The sequence below is a fragment of the Symphodus melops genome (genome assembly GCF_947650265.1).
Source record: "Symphodus melops genome assembly, chromosome: 16".
Taxonomy (NCBI): Eukaryota; Metazoa; Chordata; class Actinopteri; order Labriformes; family Labridae; genus Symphodus; species Symphodus melops.
Window position 1 is genome coordinate 3,048,585 of NC_136706.1, and position 14,344 is coordinate 3,062,928.

At 42.5% G+C, this 14,344-nt stretch overlaps 2 protein-coding genes across 4 annotated transcripts in view; both read right to left on the reverse strand.

The window, feature by feature from the left end:
• znf462 (zinc finger protein 462) overlaps positions 1-4,703 on the reverse strand; it is a 47,623-nt gene extending 42,920 nt beyond the window's left edge. For 2 of the 3 annotated variants that reach the window (XM_079364658.1, XM_079364656.1), the window contains exon 1: positions 2,931-4,703. The gene's annotated coding sequence lies outside the window, so the exon portion shown is untranslated. Of the gene's footprint in view, positions 1-2,670 lie in introns of all 3 variants that reach the window. The other variant, XM_079364657.1, reaches the window with a different exon arrangement.
• LOC306837038 (uncharacterized protein) overlaps positions 1-14,344 on the reverse strand; it is a 210,233-nt gene that overhangs the window by 79,211 nt on the left and 116,678 nt on the right. The window lies entirely within an intron of this gene.

Below are 14,344 nucleotides of genomic sequence, written 5' to 3' on the forward strand. Positions count from 1 at the left end.
CTGGCGAAAAGGTCGATCATTTCCATAATGACGTTTTAATGTCCGACTCTGAAGCCGACGCTACGACGCTAAAAACAGCGTCTTCTTTGTACACGTTCCACAACAAAGACTGTCACGAGTGACACACGTCACGGTTAAGAGAAAAGCAGGGTGAGATTTAAAATACAAATCAAACGTGTAGTAAAGAGACAAGGTCCCATTTGGTCCATGGGGGGGCGCCAAAACCAACAAAATAAGCAAGAGCCTCACAGGAGCTTTAACTGTCGACCATCTCAACAGCAGATAACGATTGACAGAAAGAGAGAAAAGCAGCTTATCCTGACATTGAAGAAACTACTTGGAGCAGTCACATTAAGGTCCTGCGTGCTTGTTGTTCATTGCCATCTGAATGTGTAATAAAGACCATGGGGGCCTTTAGTCTGGGGCCCCCCTAGAGAAGTTGCCCGTGTTCCATATGCAGCCTTGGTTCAATTTAACTCAAAACATTTGAACGCCATCCCTGCCGCGATGAAAGCAAACAACCCTGACCCATGACCTCAGCAGGTGAACTGAAAACCTGAGCACGTAGACGAGCTGCTCGTGTAGCATAAACAAGCTTTACAAACCGAGATGGAGTCAAGAATGTGTTGGAGACTTGTGAAAGTTACCACACCAAGTCTGGGAGCACGGAGATAGCACATCGCTTTTAGAAATCCCTGTGACAATCGGAGCGTTCTCCAGACTAAAAGGCAAACACGACAATCATATCCTCGGTTTAATCACTGAGCTCATTTGCAGAACATCCACCTTCCTCCAGACTACATGCACTGCACCCGTCTGCCAGACAAATGTGTTGACGGCAGCAGATTCCCGCCCCGGCTGTCCTCTATCAGCTCCTCCTTGAGAACCTGTTTGCCCTGCATGCCACGCCAGGGAGAAGGAGCATCGCCACCATTTTGATTGCTCTTCTCAGCCCCGGCATTGTCGCAGCACAGTGTGTCAAGCTCGCAGTCTCCTTGTCAGCAAGATTTCACACAGTGGCCAGGGGAACTGCAGAGCGTAGCACAAACACACACACACACACACACACACACACACACACACAGAGGAACACGCTACTGCTTGCACACCTCCTCTGTGTGTGCTGACCAACGGACACCTTCAGGACATAACGTCTTAAAACGTACCTCAACTTTCAGTCCATGTAACTTCTACTTTACATGAAAGAGCAATGAAATACGTATGACCTGGCATGCCTCCAATGAAAACCTGAGTGTATTAATCGCAATAAAGTAGGAGCAAAACAATAAACACAAAACTTCCACTTTGCAATTATAAGTCATCAAATCCTTTAAAACAGAGGAACTAAACTGTCATCCAAAAATGTCCAAAACAAAAGAAGACAATCATCTCGAGAACTTCCCCTAAAAACTATCTGCACTTCTTGCGCACACACACACACACACACACACACGCACAAACACACACACACGAGAGAGAGAAAGTGTGTGTTGAAAGCACTTTGTTGAACATTAACTACCTGCACTGCCAAAACACTGCATAAATCAGCATTAAAATTCCCATCGCATTCAAGTGTCCCTCAGCCACCACAAACACATCCTGTCCTCCAATATAAAAAGTTCCAAGCAAACGATGTTTCAAAAAGAACTGTGTTAAACTGTGTGTTTTAGACCATTAAAATCTTAGTGGCAAGTTCACGCAAGGAGTTAAAAGTGTGGAGTTAACCTTGAACGCATCACAGAAAGGACCTCACTCTTCTGCTGCTTCCTCTGGCTGACTAAACTTCCGAGCAGAAAAAAAAAGAAGCAGAAGAAGAGGAAGCAGAAGAAGAAGAAACAGCAGCAGAAGAAGAAAAGGGTTTTTTTTTTTCTGAACACAACCTTTGTTCCCCTGCCTGCTGACTCCAGGGCTCTCCTTGGAGACTCATCTGCTTTCCTCCATTTTATGGTGAAGCCCTCCTAGTGTGACATACCTGACTTGAGACCAATGACAGCGACTAGACATCCAAACACAGAGCAATAGGAGGGTGGGGGGCTGGGGGGGGGGGACAATGTATAATCCAGAAGCACCCAGAACAAACACAAAACAGTAGAATGTAAAAGATTAAATCAAGCCACACAATCATTTCAGAACCATCGAGATGACATGCAGCTCCAACTCTGGGTCGAAATCGTCAACAGATAAGGTTGCTTTTTTAAAATTGAGGAGGAGGAGGGGGGGGACGGGACATATATCCTCCTCACACTGGACATGGCTTTCATGGTGGATGAGTGTGTGTGTGTGTGTGTGTGTGTGCGACTGGATGCCAGCTCCTCTGTGTCGCTAATGGAGGCTTTGCCTTTTGGAGAGGAGAGCAATCCGTGCAATGGCTTCTCCCATGAAGCGAACGCGCAACAACACGCACGCACAACCGGCCCGGAGAGAGAGAGAGAGAGAGGGGGAGCGAGGGGAGAGAGAGAGGGGGGGGACGCATGCACAGCCGGGGTTACAGTAATTCCCTTGACCAGACATGTCAGAATAACAAAACACTTCGCCAAAAACACGCAGACGAGCCCTCGTTTTAACCACCACCAGCGTCCATTTCCTTGTGTCACTTTGACAACAAACCGACAGGCGACATGGCGAGGCAGAGCTACGTGGGTTAGGATATAAACTGGCGAGAAGACCCACTTGACTTTGGCTGCATGGAGGGGAGCGCACACCCGACTAAAAAATCTCAACCCCCGGCTCTTTCCTTTCCTCTCCAAAAAGGGACCTGGACTAAAAAGGAGACACGGAGAAGAAAAAGGGGGGGTCAGCTCTTTCCAGGTCATTCACGAGGCGCTCTCCAGATTATATCCCATGATCTACCATAGCGACGTTCTCGCAAGACCTTGAAAGCCCAGCCGAAATCTTTGGCGAAACTGGAAATATAGTGCAAAAAAACTCACTGGTACAATCTTCTCCTCGAGCGATCCTCCCAAAAGTTGTCCTCGTATTTCATGCGTGCGCCCGGTCGGTCTAATGGATGATCGCCATCTTTCCTGCTTCTCCTTTCGCTGCAGCTGCAGATGACCTGAGATCCGTCTGTCTCTGAATAATGAGCAACCACACAGACAAGGAAGACAATCTGCAAAGCAGGCTACACACAAAGAAGTTTGGGAGACTAGCAAGCACCAGAGGGTGCACAAGAGTTTACGATGAGACGAGGGAGCATCAGCAGGATGGACAACGTCTCTGTCTGAGAAGCTCATCCTTCATGTAGACTGAAGTCAGATCGCCTGCAAAGCCCTTATCAGCGGCTCAGAGCAGCACCAGATGCACGCGGGCTCTGTAGATTTTATATAGGCTCTCCATACTGTGTGTAAGTGTGTGTCTGCCACGTCATGAGGTTATCTGCAGTTCACTTTGGTGATGATGATGCTGCTACATACTTCATCCAAACACATGATAGATAGATAGATAGATAGATAGATAGATAGATAGATAGATAGATAGATAGATAGATAGATAGATAGATAGATAGATAGATAGATAGATAGATTCCAACTATAACCACATTTACATAAAACAATAACATAATAATAACATTTATTTACAAAAATGAGATCCCACTCCTTCCAAAGGTTTATCATCTTTACATATATTCTACTCATATATGGGATCACAAAGATAAACAACACTTTATAATGGTGTTAAATCAGAATGAATAAATGTCTTGTGTGTTGCAGTATATACACTGTCATTACTGTGATGTGGACGTGCTGCTGCAGTTTCTGCAGGCTGCAGCTCTGTCCACCAGCTGCTAACAAAGAATGAGCCCAAGACAAAAGGTGCAGGGTCCTGCTCAGATGTAAGTCAGCGTAAAGATGGGTGGGTGGGTGGGTGAGTGGGTGAGTGGGTGAGAAGGAGGAGGGTGGGTGGGTGGAGGGGTTTCAGCAGTAAGAAGTGACATGCACAGGCGGGTGCATGGGGTGTGAGGAGAAGTCTGTATACCATGCATGATTGAGTGACCATAATGTCATCTAGGTAGATTTATCTGCATGGATGGCTTCTGATGGAAATCATGTAACATCATGTTATCACTATGGGAGTGCTACATGTAGCATTTTAAATATATTTACGCATGTGTTGTTGTTGTATTATTGCAGCAGAAGATACTTTTAATATAGCTTCCATTAAAAAGAAAACTTGAGCCATTTTAAATAGAGTTCCTCTTTATGAGCAATATTCAAATGAAATGCATGATGAAAAGTTCACATTTTTCTCCAAGCTAATATTCGATTCTTGCAGCTGAATGTGTCACACAATCACATTAAAGTCCTGAACGTTTCCTTTTGTCCAAGAGATTTTTTTTCCCATCTGGCAGAATTAAATGAGAAAAATCAAAGACAAACTTTAAAGCTCCTGTGAGTAACTTTGAATTTGTGTCGATTTTGGCGCCCCCTGTGGACAAACTGGTTCATATCTCTGCTAATCTTGTCTTCAAGTGTTCAAGATGAAAAAAATCACATCCTGTTTTATTTTTAGCAATCATCTTCGCCAATGATAATAGAAAACAAAACCTTCAGTGTACTCATCTGACACATACTTTGCAGCAGCATTTAAAAACATGAAAAATAACTAATAATCAATCTTTATGCTGATGGTCTTGTTTACTATTTTAAGTCAATTTTTAGACACATCAGTGTTGATTTCATAAAGTTTTGTAGCCTGCTAAAACTCCAACATTATACAAGCTTTAAATAGCTTGTATGCAAATGTAACCATGTTTACAATACTAATGTATTTTAGCTAATTTAAAGCATTTTGTAGCTTTGTTAAGAAAAGTGCTCTATCTATAAAAGTGATTATTATTAATTACTGTGATTAGTTTGTAATGAGATCATTGTGTTGTGCTTTTGCCTTTTTTTGCAGACAGTAGATGGCAATGAAAACGTCCTTGATAATAAAAAAGAAGCATCGAAATGGTATGCTTTTTAATAAAACATCAAAATGTGATTACAACAACAACAACAACATATTTTTGCATCCCATTTTCTCCAACTTCAATAATGCTGTGTAACATTCAAATACCTGACACACCTCAGCCACATATCTTGTGCACACGCTCACTGGTGATTGTTTGTTGATTTACAGGCAGAGACACAGAGAGGAATTAAATTTGTGTAAGATACAGACGTAGTTAATCATGTCTGACAAGTGTTGGTGTTGCCTCTTGCGAGGTTTCAACTATGAATTATGGATTGTGGAACACATATTTTTGTGTGAAGTGTAATAGAAAGCTCAGCGTTTGTATCACAGAGCTGCTCTTTGTGTCACCTGTATTTCTGCAACACAAGGTTATGCACAGTGTTGTTAAACAGTGCTCAAAATATGTGACACCTCAGGATCTGAATTATGTAAGAATTATAAATACATAATACACAGAAGGCGACAGATGGAAACAGAAATGTGCCTTTAAAAAAAAAAAAAAAAATTGAGGTCAATTGTGCCAGTACCCCTGTTGCAGTGACGTACGTAGCGGCATGTATTTCCCTAACACCTTGGCAAATGTCTAGTTGGCCCAAAAATGACTTCCTGCTCCTTCAGGGTGGCCTCTGACGCCCTTTTATGAAATTATTATTAACCATTTTTATTGTAAAAACACAAATATACCTGTAATATTTATGCCAGTCGTAGTTTTGAAATCTCAAAGGATCTTTGATGGATTGTCTCAGGGGAAACAACGTGTGAAATACACACACACACTGTGTTGACAGTGCGTCCTGTGGGTGCCAGGGAGCAGCCGGGGTTTATCACGCTGCTCGGACATATGGCTGCTGCGGCAAATCTGATTAATATGGGAAGGCCATGCAGGAGTCCAGCGTGCAACAGAGGACAGGCTGCACCAGGACTTCCCCACTGGTCCGGCCTCCCCCGCACTTCATCCAGCACTGCTAAAAACAGAGCAGGCTGCAGGGATTCAGATGGTCAGAGCAGTGGGAGAGCGGGAGGAGTGAGGTCGCTGTACAGATTTAGAGCATGGCTTTTTGGAAGCATTCATGTAATGCATGAGGTTTTTTTTTTCAAATGGGGGAATGGTTTGTCTATTTTCAAACAAGCATTCTCTGTCCCTTATTTCTTCAAGGTTTTTGCAAACAAAAGTGAATAAATGAGTTTCATCCGAGGGGTGAATAGAAATGTAACAGGTTGAGAACTCAAATGCGCTTCCTTGAAAAGATCCCAAGACTGGAATTGAGACACAGCAGAGTCCAGCATGGGTCAGCAAACATTATGAGAGGTCTGATGTGTTGCAGCAGAGAGAGGCCAGAAGAGATACAAGCAGATAAAACTGCTTGTCGCCCACACAGCGTGAGGTTTCGAGGATCCTCAACAACAAGCCAGAGTTTCTATAAAACACTGGTATACAGTAAGATTATGTCTCACTGGATTATTGGACATGTACATACGTATATACAGTACATGCAACTTTATTATATTTAACTCAGCGTCCTGTGCACCTTTACACTAATGTAGCCATTGTCTGTAATTGCTAATGTTCAGTCAGTATATCTTTAGGCCTGCACATACTTGTTTAAAACTACAGAGAGGAACTTTTCTTTGTTTGATTTTGGCGCCCCCTGTGGACAAAGCTGCTTGTCTCCTTCTTTCCTGATCTTGTCTGAAAAATAAATCTCATCCTGCTTTCTTTATAACAGTCAAGTGTGTCACTCATAAAATAAATGCTCGTCTGACACCTGACCCATGGCAGCAGTCACAGGCATTAAACCCTCACCTCATCCACACGGGTGTGATTGATACCTTAATAAGATGTCTTGTCAGGAATATGTGGGTTTGGTCAAGTGTGTTTGATTGACAGCTCGACTTCCCCCGCTGAAGAAACCGTTGGGGAAGAAGTACTTGATGACCTGTTATCGTGCCTTTGGTTCTTAGAATTGATCAATTTTCACCATAGCGCCACCTCACAGCCTGTCCTGGTCTGCTCTGCCAGAATAACGGAAATCACCTGTGCGGCTGTACAGAGGCTTCAAATAAAATACAGGCTTGTCAACATTCATTGTCTTGTTAACGTTTCTGAGGCTGTGAGGACACATGAGTGTTACTTAAAGTTGGTTTTATAACAAGTTAAAAACTCCTTACAGAGGCTTTGTTGATTTTGTCACCTTGGTCACGCTGGTTGTCTTTTTTTCCGTTGTTGTTCTGAGTGTCCATTAACAATAAAACTGTAAACTTCCTTATATGTGTAAACGCACATGGTGAAAAAAATGGTGATATTTTGACGTACACACACAATGAACATGTGAAAGTTTGTTTTATGCATGCAGGAACGGGAATGACAGATTCTTCTCAGATGTCTAATTAAGATTGATTTTTCTTTATGATTGTGATGTAACAAACAGCAATGAATACCGTTGTTTGTCTTATTAGTTTCCACAACATTTCCCTTGAATAGTTTCCCCACCAAAAAAACAGAACACTATGGCTGCAGCACGAGGAATCACCTGAATGCAAATGAAGAACTATAACAAGGTGCATAAAATGGGAATAAAACAGGTGGCTTCTGCCAGCGAGGGCCTCCAGGCAGGGGTGTTACATCCAGCAAATGGTCATGGCGTGTGTCTTAATAGAGAAATCACCTTGAATTATTGATACTTTAATGACTATTACATTTAGATAAGCCCCTCAAACTTGTCAGAAAGGATTCAGAAGTGTCTGTTTTCAGAAACACTTTTTAGTGATGGCTGAGCAAACATTTCTGTTACAGAAAATCTTGACCTGACCTGCTTTGTACGTTTGAATGTGAGCTTGTTCTCCTCATGGCCGTCTGTAATTTTCTTTGTTTTTTAAACAGTTTCCCAACAGTTACAAGATGCAAATCAGGTGCATTTGAGGCCCTACCTTGCCTGAGGTGTGTATGTGTTTGTCTTTGTTTACCTTGCAGACCGTTGACATGCATTGTGTGTTTCTGTACCGTCTTTTCAGTGCATGCTGGGTCCAACTCCTCAAGACTCTGAAGAGGATTATGCAAATACAGAGAGTGAAAAGAATGACAATCTGTAAACATGTTGTACAAAAAGTGGAGAAATTACTTTTGAGTTGTCAAGAAAAGGAAGGAAATCTGTCTTTCGGGCGTCTCCGGATCTTTATTTTGTCGGATTTGTTCACCTCATGTCGTTTCTAGTCAAATTTTCCTCCAAATCAAAAGAGAACAAGCAGTGCAATCATTACACTGCACTTACAGAACATATCAAGGCAGCACAATGAACAACACACATACCTGCTGTGTAATCTGAATGCAATTTCCAGCAGTCTGAACTTAAACCACTCTTTGAATGAGAGCACTTTATGTATTTTGCGGAACATGACAATTTGTTACAGCAGACAAATCAAGGCAGCGACTCATTTCACTTTCAGTATTTAAAAAAGCTATTCCCTATAAACGGTGACGACTCGTTTAGAGTGCATCTTTAGTTATGACATGCAAATTGTTTATGTATTGTTTGGTTTGAATACAACTAAAAACATGTTGTGCCATTACAATTATTTGTTTCTTTTGACCTTCAGCAGAAACTACACGTTGGTACAAGACAAAATATACATTTTCATTTACTTCAATCAGCACCTGAAAATAGAGAGATTCAGCATCAAGGTTGATGGCAGTTGTATTTCAAACCTGACGTCGAAAGAATGGTGCAAACAAGACAGAACCAGCAAACTGCCGCCCGGTGATTTGCATAACCTTCCCATGGCTCATTTGTCTATGATATTCTGATCTGTGGATGTCATTGGATGTATCACCTTTCCGAAGCGCTCAGGGATTTCTCTGCCTCTCCTCTTCATCCTTCATCTCCTACATGGCTGACTGGCTGTGACTCCTCCTGATGGTGCTGCTGATCAGAGCTGTATGTAAATGAATGTGTATGTCTGTCAGATCACCAACGTGTCCGTTTCTCACTGCTCGCTCTGAATGCTATCATAAAGCCACCAAAGGCGATACTCTTTTATGAACATTTTTTTTTTTGAAAGGTAAAGTGTTTGTCAGCTCTGTGGCTAATCGAACATCAAGCTAAATTGTAACGCAGGAAAGACGAGCCATCTAAACCCACAACGAAAGCATGTTGATGTTTGGCTAGTTATCAGTTTAGCTTGAAGGCTGAAGATTGTTCTCAGTTGTGTCTGTTAGAAGCCAACATTTGCAAGAAAGACAAATACGGGATGATTGTAAAGTCACTTCGAGGTAAACACCCGCACACTGTCTAAACTTACAAACAAACGTTTATTGGCTTGATCTTCATCACATCAAAGGTTCAGATTCATCACTTGACTTTCAGAGCGGATGTACAGTCACAGTTGAGTTCAAGACTCTAAAACCTAAAACTTAGCTTACCTCCCCTGTCCCTCAGCACACCGCTTAGCCCTCCTCCCCCACGCCTCCCTCAGAGATAAAGTTTGTAGCTCTGACCTTCATCCTCACAAACAGCTCACAGTTTATAAAGTTATCATTTGAATTATTTCAGACCAGATGTACAGTCACAATATGTTCCGGTTTTCAACAACCAAAACAATACACCATTGAGATTGAGAGTTGTTTGTATGTCAATCAATAATCACATCCCCAATAAGAAAAAAAACCTGTCAATAGATAGCTAGATAGATACTTTATTGATCCCTATTGAAATTCAATATAAAGTGGCATCCGGGCTCCTGTTAAGCTCTTCGTTCTTAGGGCGCATACCAGAGGTGCAGATGACACAGTCCTTGCAGCAACCTGAGATTTAAGTCCTTGATGTTTTACCACGACGTCCCCAACTCTCACCTAACCAATATTTCCTGTCACTTTCTATAGTCGTATCAATAAATGCATGTCACGCCGACCCATTCACATCCATTCGCACACTGAAGTCAGAGGCTGCGACGTGAAGTGTCCATCAGAATCCCGTTCAGATAAATGCACAAGCCGCTGTTGAAGCAGCGTGACCAAGTGTCTTGCCCTGAGGTTCACATCGGATATGTTGATGCAGGAGTTAGGAATCAAACCCCCAACCATCCAGTTAAGAGAAGACGGATTTTACCAACTGAGCCACCCCAGAAGTCAGCACACCATGTCATCGCAGTCAATAAATATAAACCAGAAAATGAAACGTGTCTGACTTTGATAACAGTTTGTGGCTTGTTTGTTTTTCTGCTTTATGAACTATTCTACTGTTGAAAATATGTGTGATGAATAATGTAAAGACCTTCTTATTTTATCCATGATCAAGTGATTTGCTCTATATTTTTGCACTATAGGAATATCATTGCTCGTGTGCTGATGTGTGTTTTTTCTGCGTGTACTGGTGGATAATTTCTCATTGTGGGGAACTTTATTGCTTTCAAGTCCTCATTCTCTGACCTCAGAGAAGTGATTGCCTCTGATAATGCCATTAACCACTGCCCTACAATTCTCTGGGGCGCAGTGGAAGAGACTGAGAAGAGAAAATACTTTTATTTCAGAGAGAGAGAGAGAGAGATAGAGAGAGAGAGAGAGAGAGAGAGAGAGAGAGAGAGAGAGAGAGGTGTGGATGTTTCTTGGTCCTAATTTATCAAAGGGCAAAAGATTGACCACATTTTATTTGCTTCAAACTAACTGAATCATACATCGATTGGTCCTCGACCACTAAGCCTTTCATTTGTATTCCAGCGGCTGAGGCAGGGAACGATGGTGAAATGAATGGGCGTCCTGATGTTGTAGCTAAGGCTACAGCTATGTTTAAAATCTATTAACGTCAAGAGAATATTGTGAACGTGGACGTCGTTTAAGAGGGAAGAGACATGAATGTGAGGCGATACATATTTACTTCATGTTATTTGGAAGAAGTTTATTTGTCACCAACTTTGGTAAAAACTTAAAAGTTTCAACAAACACTGGATTGGTTGCCATGACATTTCAGACGTTCATTTCTGTGTCACGATGATCTCATACGAAGCTGTGCTCTTCAGACGTCACTGAGACTCTTCTATATGTTTGAAAGAAAGGTGCTGTTGGACCCTTGATGTTAAAGGAGGGAGTAGCATGCTAACAGACTGATAGCATGGCGAACATGGTCAAGAAAACTCTGACTTGGCATCTCAGACATATCACAGACAGTGTAAGCATTTTACAACCTCTCACACATCACACTAGTCTAGGCTCTTCTTCTTGTTAAGTGTCACTGTAGGTATATCACTCTAGGTGAGCTGCAGAGTATGCCAAGTCAAATTTCAAATCCAGAATCAGCTGAATCTGCCTCCATCTCTCCCATCTGTCCTTCCATCTATGTTCCCGCCTTGAGGCAGAGTCCAGTGTGCCCTGTTGTTATCCCCATCTATGTTACAATAAATCTGCTCTGCCACAGGAACTAAAAAGTCCCCAGGTGACTCAGCTCTCCTATCAGGGAACAGCCAAGCATACAGTGGACAGTGGCATCTCTGGGATTAAAAACTGCTGCATCCACTGTTCCCTCGGCCCATTGACGGATGGATAAAGCCTTGGACTTCACCTTATTGAAAGAAGCAGAGAGAGCCCGGGGAGCCATGAAATCCATAGACCCTTCTTTAAATGGGTTTGTAAGAGGCTTCCGCCAAGCAAACCACGGCTGAAAGAGCCCATTAAATAAAGCCCGGCTCCTCAGCAAGGAGCTGGAGAGATTCATCAGAGAGAAGAAGGCAAAGATAATGATAGCTCATGGCCAGATGTGAGACGTTGGCTATACTTGCATCTCATCTGGGACCATGTCAATAACAACAAGAAAAGACACAAATAGTATTTTCCCACTTTCTTATGCCTTTTCTTGTTGGGGATTGTGTCTTGTATAAACAATATTTATTCCCCAGCATTGGACTATTTTCTTACCTAAGCAGTCTCAGATCTATCATTAAGCAACTCCAGCTTATTTAGGCAGAGATCTTTTGTTAGTGAAGTGGACATGACTGCTCCACGTCATGCTCTGTCATTTCAGGACTCACATTCTGTCCCCCTTCCTTGGTGCTTTGGCGAGACCTTCACGACAAAGGAGAAGGTGGAATGCAGCAGGGTTAGATTTGAATATCAATGTGGTCAGATAGGATGGGAAGGTGCTGGGAGGAGGGAGGACGTAGCGTTGAGGAGGGCCTCTGGCAGGACAGTGGGTGAGATGTGGGGAGAGAGGGAGAGGGAGATTTGTCATTTGCTCTCAGTTCCACCTGCTCCCCTGTCATGCATCCTGCCGGGGGGGAAATATACCCTGATGTCTGATGGAGACAGGGGGGGAAAGGATGAGTGAGGCGGTGGGAAGGGCAAATAAAAGAGGGAGGGAAAGATGGACAGGAGTGAAAAGGAGACAAAGGAAGGCGTGATGAAATGAAGAAAGAGACACTTACAGAGAAGAAAGGAAGAAAAAAAATATATGCGTACAGTTGCATATTTGAGTTGCCATCCTGAATTCTGTAGCTAACTACAGGGGCTGGCAGGTATGCAAATAGGAGGATGTACCAGTGCGCCACAAGATTACTTTTCCTGCATTTGCTATTCATATATTTGCAAGGTGACTCACTTCAGACAAAGCAGGTGATCAAGAGCCCTTTCCTTTTCCTTCTCCTTTCCCTCCATATGTGAAAAGCAAGAAGGAGAGGAAGGAGAGAGCAGTGCAAGGCATGATGGATCCACAGCCTCAGCAGAAGTCATAAGCCTTGCAAATGCCGCAGCCCACAATTGCATGCCCGCAGATTTGATATGTATTCCGTCAGCAAACCCCATTTAATCCATTTTGCTGTCAGCCCCCCTTAAAGGCACATCGGCTAATACAGGGAGAGTGTAGAGTGCAGGAAAGAGACAAACAAGACACCAACATGCATATCTAAAAATCACACCTGAAACGTTTAATCGTAAACCATGTACTGTGCTTTGTCCTGACTGATTATCTGAAGCTCTGTCTCCTGTGCTGTCTCTTAGAGATTCCAGCTTTTACATTAGTGGCTGACTTCTTTCCCAAAAGCTTCAAAGCATCTTCTCTGAATAAATTGCACATGGTAAACAGTTGACTTAATGCTTCTGGCAATCAAAGCCCAGGTTGCAAATGATTGTACTTGACTTTGGGAAAATAGTCAAAAACATTTACCTGCCTCCTACTGGTGAGGTAATCAACACTGACTTAAACAGAGCACATCATCCTCAGAAGTTCATGCAAGTTCATATTTATGTGAGTTGTGTCTTTCTAGAGCTTGGTCTCAATGACTAAGGCTTCTGCTCATACAATATCTTGTATCTGTTTCTAGAACTGTGTTTTTCTGTGACTGAGTTGACAAGTTTTTCCTTATATCTTTTGAATCCATTAAATCAACATTCGGGATCATAGTGCTTCTTTCATGAATGGGACCAATACCTTCGTTCCCTTTGGATTAAAGTGTCTACCTGTCCATACATTCTCCAGTTCCTCTCTCTAGCTTAGCAGTGATTGAGCAGATCTTATTATCTACCAACACTTGGAAAAAAGTTGTTGATTTCTACTTCCTGTAAGGGATCGAGTTATCAAGGATTTCAAGTTGTTCAGGGTCGATGCAGTGTTAGCACTAATGGAGGCATTGTGACTTTTTTTGATTTACCCGTCAATCTACATTCCAACCCTCAACTTTGGTTGAGAGCTTTTGGGTAGAGGCTAAACATGAGATCAGAGCTAGATAGATAGATAGATGATAGATAGATACTTTATTGATCCCGAGGGAAAGCTATGCAGGGAGATGCAGGGAGAGCTATGCCTAGATAGGAGGGTGGCTACTCCTTCTCTATGAAAGGAGGCATCTGAGATGCCTCCTAGATGGCTTCATTTGGAGGTCTTTTAAAACCTCCCTACTGGAAGGAGACCCCCAGGGTAGACATATGGCTAGTTGGAGGGATGTTTGGGCCCATATGGCCTGGGAACACCACTGGATCGCCCAAGGTGAGCTGGGAAACATCGATGGGGAGAGAAATGTAAGAGCTAACTTGCTGAAAAAGCAGCAAAAAACAGATGGATGGATAGTCGGTTTCTTATGTTCCTGCCTGCATCAATTTCACCCCGGTCAAGTGGTTGGCAGAAGGGCACCTCTTAGTTTGTTTGCCAACAGTCAACAAATCAGTAGAGGATGAATAAAATCACAACCCTTTTGTGTGCACCAATAAAAAGACAAACTAAAAGGTAAACTTAATCTAATGCTTAAACTAAAGTAACAGAGAATACTCATCCCTTCTTAACTTTCTGTGAAGACATGAACATGAACTATTTCATTGGAGTCAGTGGAGCACCGATACGTTACACAGTTAAAAAAACAGAGCAATACAAATAAAATAAAATAACTATAAGACATTAAAAAAACAAATATATGCCTA